Here is a 12,070-nt window from a genome sequence, read left to right as displayed (position 1 = left end):
CTATCAAGACCTTTCAAGTTGCTGCCTGGTGGCAGCAGCTTCTTATGGAGTATCTGAAAGACTGATCCAGTTCCAGTAATAGCATACACTTTTCAAAACTTTCAGTAGTACTGTAACACAAAAATCAAAACCTCAAACTAATGTATTCGACTGCATATAATTTCCTGCAGTGCATTTAATTTGCAAGCTAGATAGGTAAAACAAGGTGCTTTATTTTGATCAACATAAGGTTAAAAGTGAGCTATAAAACATAAACCTTTGATGATCAGGCCTTTCCAGCTATGCGCATTTTAGGCAACCAGTGACTCACAGCAACGTTGAAAATCAATTAAGACCATTAAAATACACTTCAGTGAAAAAAACCCTCTCTATAAAGAAAACATTTCACTGTGAACTCTATACAGCCAATCGTCACTTTTGAACTTGAAACGGGCAACGCGCTGTACGTAACTGGTCTACTCTAGACATGCAAAAACGCCATATCTGGAGTTAATGCCCATCTACCCAGGAAGTTCAATTCTACGTTTCTGCATTAGTTGTACAAAGAAACTGCATAAAATGTCAGCAGCAAGCTGCAAAGTATACAATGCCAGACTAAGCAGGTTGTCTGTGACAAAACACTTCAGCCTTAAAATATCCAAAAGGGAAAAATGAGCTCCTTGTAAATGAGTGTTTGGTTAGGGTGTTACCAACACCCCTGACACCCAGCTGGGTCTGCTGCACTCTGCCAACATAGCTGCCAACCACATGAATGCATATGGGCAGGATACGTCATATTAGCTGGTGCATAGGAGGTCAGAAAGCCACCATGCTGCAGCGTGAACTCACAAGAAGTGCCTGACTGCTGGAAGATTAAGTGAAATGCACACACCTTCCTAATGCCTTCTGTTAACCACATTTCCTGCTCTAGCCTATCAAGCAGAGAAACCCCACCATGGATTTTATGAAGGCTAGCTGAGCAAACGCTCCTTAGCCCACAGCAGACACGAATAACTTTTAACATAACTGGAAGAAAAGCTGTGATTCCTGGTTTTGCTGTATGATGCATGCATGGCATCATACAGCAAAACCAAAGATCTGAACTCCAGCTATGCTCAAGCACAACTTATTTCAGCAGCTGTTTGTGTAGGCATATGACCACTGGAAGCACATTACAGCACAGACATAACCAAGTAAATGGCTCAGTAAAAGCCTTCTAATCAAACGACAGAGCACATGCTGAATCAATACGACTGGGTACTTAACATTTAACAAAATCAAGCACCAAAAAGGACAAAGGCTTATCCATGAAGGAAAATCCCTTAAATTCCAAACAAAAGTCTTTTAATCATTCTTACATGAAAGCTTCACATCCGCAAAGATTGTCATATCATTTGTGACAAGCAGAAAAGTTTTAGGTAACAAAAAATGGAACTATAACGATCTACATTTCAGCAAATTAAGCTCACATCTGCATGCATTTATCTCAATCCTATGTTGCTGTTCTGACATTTCAATCCATCAAGTTTCACGGAACTAAGAAAACTACACACCATAAAACAATAAAGAGAACTACCAAAAATAAGCAAAAGGGGCAGGCCGCTTCTCATATAACAAAGGTTCATATGTTATGATAAAGATTTTCATTTCCTGCTACTTTTTTTCCCCAACTCCAAGAGATGCTATCAAAAATATTCAAAGTCGTCAAATCCGCTCCCCTTCATTAACATGTAAATTTGACCAACTTGGCGCTTTTCAATTGTAACGCAAAACCTGGTCTGTCAGAAAAAGAAATGATTCAAATTGCCAACTGGGAACACATTTCCAGCACAAAAAAAGTAAAAGTTTTATCTATTTGCATCCTTTCCACAGGCCAAGCCAAGCAAGAAACATCCAACAACATGGACTCAGAAGACAAGACTGGCTTGATTAGGAGCCAATCAGCTCTGTTCAAATGTTTGCACTTACATTTGGTTTTACAACCACATCTCTAAATAGCAACAGAGCTGAGCACACAAATGGAAACGGGAACCAGGATCTCGTGTTCAGAACCATGCTGGTGCTGGAATCTTCCAAGCATACACCACAAAGCTCAGATGCACGTCTTTCACCAGTGAAAACTGTGCGCACAGTGGAACGCAATCAAACCACAAGATCCCAACGGCGGCAGCCATGTCCGCAATGGGAGACGATAACGGACGGCTTTTGACCTTTCTCCGCAAGATGTAACGAGTGCAGCGTTAGCATATCACAGTGACCCAATTGGCCTTAGACGACACGCAGGCCAAATGTACACATCAGTTTAAAATGGACCCATGGGATATCGCATCAGGAGTATGGACTGACCCATAACGTCATGGACATCTTCACTAAAAGGATCCCATGATGACTGTTTTAGGATACCTCATGAAAATGCTGCTGGGACCACAGAATGGTGTACCTATAAGTTAGGAAAGGGGGCACAGATTATAGCTACATATTAGATCACAGTGGACTCTGCCGACGGCATGTTCAGTGAAGTATGACACACCTACCAAAGACACAGCACATCCCGTTTCCTTTGACAAGGATGATCAGGTGGCATGACAACGTGGGGGAGCCAAGTTCAGAACAATTATTCCTCGTTTCTTTGACATGCGAGTTGGAGAGGTGGAGTGAAACAGTTAATTCAGCTTTCCAGAGCAGCAGTGAAAACCCAAGAGAGTAATGCAGTAGTTCAGTTCAGGGTAAATGTTTAGAAAAACTAAAATTACCCAACAGCATGACTGAATAAGAATCAAAGCTGTGTTGTCCTAATCCAGAGAAGCAACTACAAAGCAAACATGAGTTGCCTTTCATTGTCTCAATTTAAAAGAGGCAAAGAAAAATAATCCCTGTTCACTGCAGTGGAGAGCACTGGACATTTTCTCATGTGGAAGACAGTCTGCCTGTAAGTCTGGAATCTGCTGTTCCAGAAAAAAGTTCAGAAAAAATAGCTAAAATGACAAGCAGGTTGCAGTATATTTGGTTGTAGGAATATAAAAATTGACTCGGGAAAATGTTTCAATTCTTTATGTTCCTTAAGCTTCAACATTTTGGTCAAGACTTCAAAGGAAACAAGATTTCAGCTTTATTTTGCAGTCTTCCAAGGCAATTTTCTACAACATTTCATTTGAACACCAACTTGGGTGCAATTTAATAGTACCATAGATTTTTAAACAATTTTGAGGACTTTTCATCAAATTATTGTTTCCAAAGACCGGGTGGTTGTGAAAGGTGGTTTCATTGAAATGAAAATGTCATACTGATAAAGGTAGCCTACGTTATACTGCCTCGAGCCTGTCTTTCAGAAGAGAATGGAGAAACAAAACTCTCCACATGAACAAGTAAAACCACAAATTTAGCAAGAGCAAAAACTGCATTTCTCTACTTTAAGCATGTCATATAATTAGAACATAACAGCTAAAAAAAATACAGTATAATCAAGCACATTAGAACATCTGCACAGAAGAACGTTTATTTAAAATTCAACAGTTTTCAAGAGTTACCTTCAAAAGTTAAAAATGTATCGGTCTGCCTCTTCCTCCTAGAATCGATTTGCCTTTTATTTTACAGAGTGAAAACTCCATTTGCAAAAAGCCTTTCCTACCACATGTCTGTGTATTTTAATTAACCGAGTCAGACACTATTTTCAAGCAAGGCCACAGGACCATGGGAACAAAAAAGCAAAGTCTCATGGATTTTATTATGAACCTCATCAGAGGCACTTTTCTGAAGGACTCGCAATCTGCAATAAAAACTCTGCAGGGTCAGTATAGTCTATCCTATGTCAAAAGTATTAAATTTATGGCAGGAACACATAATTAGGGCAGGAAAAGTTTCAAGTGCATGCGGTTCTAGAGGGAACAATCCATCAAGTTATAGGAGGTGCCAAAATGCTGCCATCATCTCTCATAACACAAAGGAATGCATTCTGAAAAACAATGGCTGCCAGAGACGGGGGGGAATTCCTCTGGAGCTGTCCTTCTCCAGCCAGCCCCGGAATGCCGTTATCACCATTCAGGCCTTTTCTACTGTTAGACCGAGAGACCCGGCATCTCACAAAATACTCCACGACAAAAAAAAAAATGCAAGTCAATGAGTGCCCCCCTAAAAAAGCTTCTTTTAAAAAAAAACATCCTTCAGAATACTGCTTTACTAAGGCACTGAACTCCACAGGGCTGTAAAACAGCCTTGCAAACACCTCCCGTTACCAGAAGCCAACTCACTAACTTCACTTCGTTTTCTAAGGGTCTGACTTTCAGGATTAATTAGAACCAGGACCCAGTTAGCCGTTACAAATTAGCTGCAGGATTGCAGACAAGTGACCCGCCAGAAACGGCCAGTAAGGAGACAGCCTACGCTCGCCACAGCTATGTAGGTCAGTCTTCAGGCCTGCTACAGCACAGCAAAACAAGGCCCGGCCCCGTGCGCGACTCTGCAAAAACACCCACCAAGATGCTCGACGAATGCAGGAGGTATTACACACGCACAAACGCCAGCAAGCTCAACCACCATTAACTTTCAAGTAAAAAGGAACCCGTTAAAAAAATTAAAACGCTCTCAAATTACAATAAAATCTATACATCCAGAGGCGACAAAAAAACACCACCCCAAAACTCAGCTTGGCTTTTTTTTTTAAACTGGTTTCTACAGCGTTCCAGCCCAAGATGTTTTAGTAACCCCAGTGCAACGTGGAAAAAACGAGGATCACACATCAAGAGCTTTTCCATGAATCAGGCCTGGCGGCTGTTTAACACACCAGCACTTGTTTCCTAAACAGTCTACCAGTATCCTAGAAATGGAAGAAAAAAAACTAGCTTGAATACTACTAACACTGCAACCCACTACAGCATTAAGAGGCTGCAGGGCTAGGCTGGGGTTTGGAGATTAAATCTTCAGAGGAACAAAACCCAATCTCTATTTTATGAAATTTCATTACAAACAAATTATTTTTTAAAGAAAAAGCAAGGCACGCACTCTTTTCAATACCACTACCAAATACGCCTGTGCTATTCAAGTAACTTTTAGACATTTTGGGAACACTGGGGAAAAAAATAACAGGACCCATAAATTGTTTCTACGAACAGTATTTTAACCGTTCAACATTTGTTACAGGATGCTTAAGTCAAACCTGTTTGTTACATGTTTTTTTAAAGCCTTTAAAAGAGACCAAGACAAAACGTAACACAAGGTCATGTAATGTTTGACAAGACTACACAATTGATTAGGATATAACAAAACACATTGCAAGCACAATGCGTACCCCTGTCCAGAAAACACACAACACCGCTGACATGTGTACACCAGCACACAGGAGCTAACTAACACAAGCATGGTCAACTAGAAAATGGATCTGACCAGCTGCCCTAACTCGTCCCAAGGCCTAAAGCTCAGCATGGCTATAGGAAAGAGCACATTTAATCTGCTCCATTTTCTGCTTTCATTACCTAGGACAAAAGCCGAGCCAACTATGCATCACAGTCACTTCCTCACAACCCCACATTCCCAACACAATTCCCTATCTGCTGTTTACAAACCGCTAAAGGAAAGCAAATGTCGGCGGCACATACCATTATATCACCACCCCCACCAAACCCCTTCTCTCAACCCCATACCTAATCTTTTATGACAGCCATATTTGTAGCATTATTTTCCCCCCGATTTATCCTTCTCGTTAAGACTGGAACACTGAACATATCCCAAGTCTAATAAGCTGTCTATATATTCATGTGGATTTCGATTCGTTCCTCCTCGGTCACAATTTGAAAGTTCGCAGACCCCAATTTTGCATCTCCCAAATAGAGGTTATTATCTACTTTAATAAGCACTTGCCCGCGTTTTATTTTCAAAAACACATAAAAGCTTTCAGACTACCCTCCCATAAAAAACGCCAACCATGTATCCTCACAGAAAAGCACAAACAAGGCTACCAATCCCCCCCTCATGCTCAAAGTGAATTGATGCAGCAAGTTAACAAAATGCTAATATTTCCCTTTTATGGATCGACCGTGTGGATCGTTATCTGTCGCGACGCTTTCCTTTAAAAGCAAAACGAAGTCAGGATTTTCCCCTTATACCTGCGTATACGCTTTGACTGTTGCCTGCAGGTCCTTCTGAAAATGAAAACACAAATGAATGCACTGAGGAAAATACAAGATCAGCCCCAGGAAAAACCCTCCCCGTGACCTGATTGGCTGAAGGCACGATTGTAATCTGGAAGCTAGGTCTATGAATGGCTACGATCGCAGTCTACCCGATCTGCAGTCAAGATTTCTCCCAAGGCCACGTGTGATGGGAACTGTAGTTGTTTTGTAGCAGCACTGCGGCGACACTCCACGGCCAAAGGAAACACTCAAACTCAAATTCCCATCTTCCCCCCGACTCGCTAACGTTAACACCAATTCACAAAAGGCTAACACGCAACTGCCGTAGTCTAGATTTCATTCTGGGCAAACACCGCTTACGTTCTGAAATCGCCGTACCGTTGACTGCATCCTTACAAGCACAGGCCTCGGTGCATTCACTTCTACCTTCTCAAATCCATAACAACCGCTCATCTTAACCCATTTAAGCAGCGTGCAAAACAATCGTGCTTTAGAAGACTTACCGACCCAAACAAAAACCGATCAACGTACGGAAACAAAAATACAAACCCAGGATATTTGAATAAGCACAGATTTAAAAATTAATCTTAGTAAATTAATAATATACATAGATTCATAAGGAAAATCAGATCTCAGAAAATATAAGTATATAGTTAGATATAAACAACCTTGCTCTTGTTTAACAAAGAGATTTACAAAGAGGCTTTTAAAAACTACAGGGTGTAACATGTATGTCTGTAAAATTCTTCTATCATGTAAAAACACAAAAAAATAAGATCGAAGATTTAAACAAATATTAAAACTATGGTTTTGTCAGGATGGAACTACGTATATTCTAACTAATTAGAGCGTTCACTAAAAACGTACACTACCTTAAATGCAAATACAAGCAATATTTGCTGTAAGTCTTCAATGAGTTTTCCAAAGAACCATGCAAATCAAGAATTAAAAATTACCCCCAATACCCACACTGGAGATACTCAGCCCCTCTAAACAGAAGAACTGATAATTGAAGAAATGTGCTAGAGCTTTTAATACCTCCGGCGGTACCATTAAAAATAAAATAATGGGAATAAAATAAGATATTTAAAACGACTATAAACTAACTGCCACTGATTATTTGTCTCAATATCGAAAATAAAGTTTCAAACAGAAATTCAAATTAAAATGTGGTATCAATATATCAACAAGTACATTGAATTTTCACACTCATACGAAAAACATATTTTTTCCGAGGTGGGTTCGCCCCTTCCTAAGAAAGTGCGATGTGCCCGGCCTCGCCTGAACCAATCAGCTCCCCCAACCCGAGCTGCTGGAAGTTATAAACAAAAGAACCTCGTGGGATCTTCTGCATGAATGGGGAGGTTGGTTACTGCAGCAATGTGAGAGCGATGAGCTAAGCGCTGTGTGCTGCGGGCCGGTGGCCATGCCGTGGTAGTAGCATATCGATTATTTTGACAAGAACGTAGCAGCACAGGTTCCGATGTTATTGTAACGACAAAACGACAGCGCCTTGGTCCAATTTTTTTCTCATAATCACAGAAAAGATAAATCCGTGTTTATTTCGTTCCGAACCAGTTGTGAACACGATGATGTTATTAAGGTTTCATGCTGGTATAGCAAATTAGTAGAAATATCTACTATTGGAAGGTGATGTTCCTGTAAAGAAAAGCGAACTGGCTATTATTCCTACATCACCTGTCATTGACGGTAAACTCAGAAGATGAGCATTGATTCCTCGAGTGTGAGAAAGGAAAGAACAATTGAAAAGACCTGAAAATGTTTTTTTAAAAACAACCTCTCCGCGGGGCCGATTAACACATGTTCCTCGTTAGGGTTGTAATAGTTCATAGTCTACAAGGCGTGTGTGTAAGCGGATAATGGAAAGACAAAGTGCATTTCTGGAAAGACAAAGTGCATTTCTGGATAAACAATGTCGTTGGATAGTAATTATAAATGTTTTATCGATTTTGGAAAGTAAAAGTAAATTCACATTATACTTAAAACCATATACTTTAGGGGTGACTTGTTCCGGCTAATTTATTTAATAAGTTCACACAGTTAAACAAAACACCGTTGATTTTAATGGAAGTACGAATATAAAGTAGATTAAGATAGTATTTTACATTACTTTTCAAAGAAAACACTATAGGACGGTGTCTTGCACGGATATGTCGGAGATACTGTTTGTCCTTAAGAAAGACCAACAGAGTGCAGTTTCTACAAAAAATATTCTGGTTGTTATATATCCCACAGATCTTTGTTTACAGTTCAATGTACAGTAACCGAACACAATGAACTTCATAGCTTGAAATACACAACCCTATGTAAGATAACACTGTAATACAAAGTGTAGAATAGGCAATGTAATAAGGACACCTTCCTGTTAAAAGTCTTAGTAAAAAACGATCAATTGCTCTATGTCTTCCAGCATGTCGTTGGATTGTGGGGGGAAAAAGGAGCCCCAGGAGGAAACCCATGTAAACACAGGGAGAACATACAAACTCCACACAGACAGCATACCTGGTCCAGACTTGAACATAGGATGAGAGGGTTTATTTGTCATTTTAAATTAAATGGCATTTTTAACCCACGTTCAGGAGAGATAACAGCAACCAAGGTCTCCTTAATCTTTGCTACTCTGACACGCACACATCATCCCTTCCTGAAAAAAATATAAATGCCATAGTATACCTCTCTCTCTTGCTTGCATTTGTCCTTCTAGATCTTTCCTCCATCCCATCTCCATGGGATACTCTTGGTTAATTGCTCTGTATGGGGGGTCCTTCAGAGTGCTAGTTTGAAATTCTGAGATAATGGTTGTTGTTTTTTTCTGACCAAGACATTTGCCCTGTTGATGAGAAATTAAACTGTTACTCAACCCGTCTCATGGCCCCTTGAAATAACATAGCAATTGCAGAGATAAAACAGGGATTGTATGTTTGATTTTCCCACTGAATGATCCATTAATAACGCTATAACGAGCAACTCTGTAGTGGTTTTAACTGATTCGGCTTTCTGGGCCCGTCCTGGATGCTGCAGATCTGGGCCTGCAATTCCAGGACCTTGTGTCCCTCTGTTTGCTGGTTTTCATTCAAATTCTAATAAAAATAATGTTTCTTAATTGAGGCAATAACCCGATTAAGTACTTGTGTTTTCATCCATTAAATTCTACGGGATTTCATTCTACATATTTGTTAACAATGTGCAGTAGCTGAAAATAAAAAAAAGGATGTACCTGTAAACTCGTGATTGTTTAATCATAGTCTTGAGAGCGTAGCTGGTAGAGGACCCAGCAGACACAGGGGTCATAGTGATCCGGTTTTGAAACCCAACTGGAGCCCATCCACTTCTTGCCCTGTCTCACCATGCTTTTTCGCGGCGAGTGGGCAGAATAGGCGACTGATTCTCCGTACTGTCATTCTCCTCCAGGGTGAATGCTGGAGCTCTTCCACAGCTCTCGCCTCTCGTCCACCAGCTGCTTTGCCCAGTGCCTTAGAAGAATACAACAAACAGGGAGCAGCCCAAGTATCCCCAGGCTAGGGAACCGAAGCCAAGGAGCTCTTCATCTCGCATGTGCATTCTTGTCCGCCATTCTCCATAGTCAAACCATTTGACTGCCTAATAAAATCCTTCAACTCACCCCTTTGTTTCTGTGGCTCTTTGAATCCCTTGTATCTCTCAAAGACACCAGCCACTGTAAAGAACTTCTTGGCCATGTTCGGAAGCAGATGGGATGCTGACCCTTCGCGTTCAGCCTCCAGGCAACGCAAAGAAGCAATTAAAAAGGCTTATAGAGGGTTCAGCTCGATGTATACGCACAAGCAGTTGGGTAACTAGTGTGGGGTCCAGATTCAAAAGAAAACCCCTATTGAGGAAATTGTGGCCGTCTTCCATGGAGCACAACTCATGGTACGATTCACCAGTTGAATGATCTCAAGTTATGTGCAAAACAGCTTTTTGTGTCTTTGACTTTTGGGAAAACATCTTGATGTTTTATTTACCACAATACTCAATTTCTTTTTTAAAATGGGCGATGAATAGATGATCCTCTGTATTCAAAATAAAAAGCTAGGGAACTGTGCTTGGATTAATTACATTTATAGCAAATCTCATGACTTCCATATCACTTTCATCTGCTAGCAAACTAAGCCTTGACAATTATTTACAGAACCCTCAGATGTAGAAAAAAAACAAAACAAGCTTGTTCATATAGCTCACTTATAGCACACTGCTGCTTAATATTCTTCTAATGTCTTTTCATGGGTGCTCTAATTTCTTTCCAGCTTCCGAAGATATGCTGACTAGGTTAGCTGGGTGTCTCTACATTGTGCCACCTAAGCTTCAGACTAGCCTTGTAACCCAAGATTCGGGGATAGGCTCAAGGTTGTCATAGCCCTTACCAGAACTAAACATCTTTCTGATAATGGACAGAGGAAAGAAGAGATTTGAAGCGCTGTTTTTTTAAGTAGATCTCCAGTAAATCAGCAAATCGATGTAGCAATGGTTGTAAGGTATGTAATGTGAACAAAGACATAAAGGTTCTCATCCTGTCCATCAAATGTTACAGATTTTGACTGGGTCCCCGCAGTGCAGATAAAACACAGCTCCTAGCCTATCGGGATTAAAATGATTTAAAAATCACCCTGATAATGGATTTAGCATTTCACAAAGACCACATATAAAAACATTAAGGATGCCTTAAACGATTTAATCCTACAATTGATATATAGTACCAAATCCATGGACATTTTTCTTTGCCTCGATATACGTTTCTGAGGACTTAGACACATTGTTGACTACACTCCTAAAATGGACTATTGGCATTGAATTTTTGAAAGAAAACTGGAATATTACAATGTAACTTAGATTGTAAGTTCTCCTGCAGTTCAGAGTCGAATACACGAAGAGCGGCTAGTTTCTGCAGTCTCATACTGATTGGCCAGTGCACTTCATCTCAGCTTTGCAACACGGGGTGTTATCATGCTACAGTACCAGATGCACAAGTTCTCATCATTAATGGTGTTTTCAAACAAAAATTTCAGGAGGAGGCCAGATTCCTAATCCTTCCTACATCTGCTCTCCTACATAAATATCTCACTTGCCGAGTGCCCCCTTTGTGCTTCTTACTTGCACCTCACCCTCCACACCCTTGCAGCAGCTCCCTGGCTCATTCCTCATTGAGAGGAATGCACCTATCTACGTATGCAGTATACAGTTTGTTTTTACCTTGTTTTCACTAGGGACAACAACATCCAAGGATTGAATGCTTGTGAATGTTTGGGATACTTGGTGAGAAACGTTTGGCTTAACCTGCCTGGTTAATGCGTAGGCTCCTGGCCATAAGACGAGGGGGCTTGAACCCCCTTCAGACTGAGTGAACCAAGGGGCAGCTGTAAGGTGGAGATGGGGAGGAGGAGGGATGCCTGGGACAAAACCGCAAACAGAGGTGTTTGGTTTATGTAACCAGTTTGGTGGTGATTGTGATTATCTGCAGCTATGTGAGATTGACTTGTCATTGTTATCCCTCCAAACTTCAGCTCATAACTTCCATTCATGTTCTCCCCGGTATTGCAAAGGAAAGTTTGGTGTTTTTGATTTTACAGACGAAATTCCCCTTAAGAAGATGTTGTCCATTTAATCTGAAGTGCATTAAAAGTGCAGTTTTTTACAAAGAGTTGTGAGAGTATGGAACAAGCTACCCAGAAATGATGTGAAAGCTAAAGGTTATCCTGTTAGAACTGCATACATAAACAACTAAATAGACTTTAGTTATGTAAGTTAAATAACTACTGTTTTATGGGTCCTAATGTTAGAATGTAATCAGTATGTGCCAATGTCATTCTTGTCATCAATGTCATCAATATTTTTCTCATTAGGTACACAACTGAATTGATCTTAGCCTACCCTTTCAGAATTTAATTTCTCCTACTGCTTTTGTCCTGGGTTCTATTTATTAGTTGTTT

General features: G+C 40.4%; 1 protein-coding gene across 4 annotated transcripts in view; it reads right to left on the bottom strand.

The window, feature by feature from the left end:
• The window catches only part of LOC102685042 (protein FAM53A), a 44,909-nt gene extending 37,816 nt beyond the window's left edge, over positions 1-7,093 (bottom strand). The window contains exon 1 of one of the 4 annotated variants that reach the window (XM_015344964.2): positions 6,977-7,093. The gene's annotated coding sequence lies outside the window, so the exon portion shown is untranslated. Of the gene's footprint in view, positions 1-3,506; positions 4,906-6,077; positions 6,181-6,976 lie in introns of those variants that run through there. The other 3 variants (XM_015344966.2, XM_015344965.2, XM_015344967.2) reach the window with 3 other exon arrangements.
• Between the last annotated feature and the right edge of the window lie 4,977 nt (positions 7,094-12,070).

Source organism: Lepisosteus oculatus, chromosome 1, assembly GCF_040954835.1.
Source record: "Lepisosteus oculatus isolate fLepOcu1 chromosome 1, fLepOcu1.hap2, whole genome shotgun sequence".
NCBI classification, from domain to species: domain Eukaryota; kingdom Metazoa; phylum Chordata; class Actinopteri; order Semionotiformes; family Lepisosteidae; genus Lepisosteus; species Lepisosteus oculatus.
The sequence above is the reverse complement of the archived record's forward strand: the minus strand, read 5'-3'. Positions and strand labels throughout refer to the sequence as shown.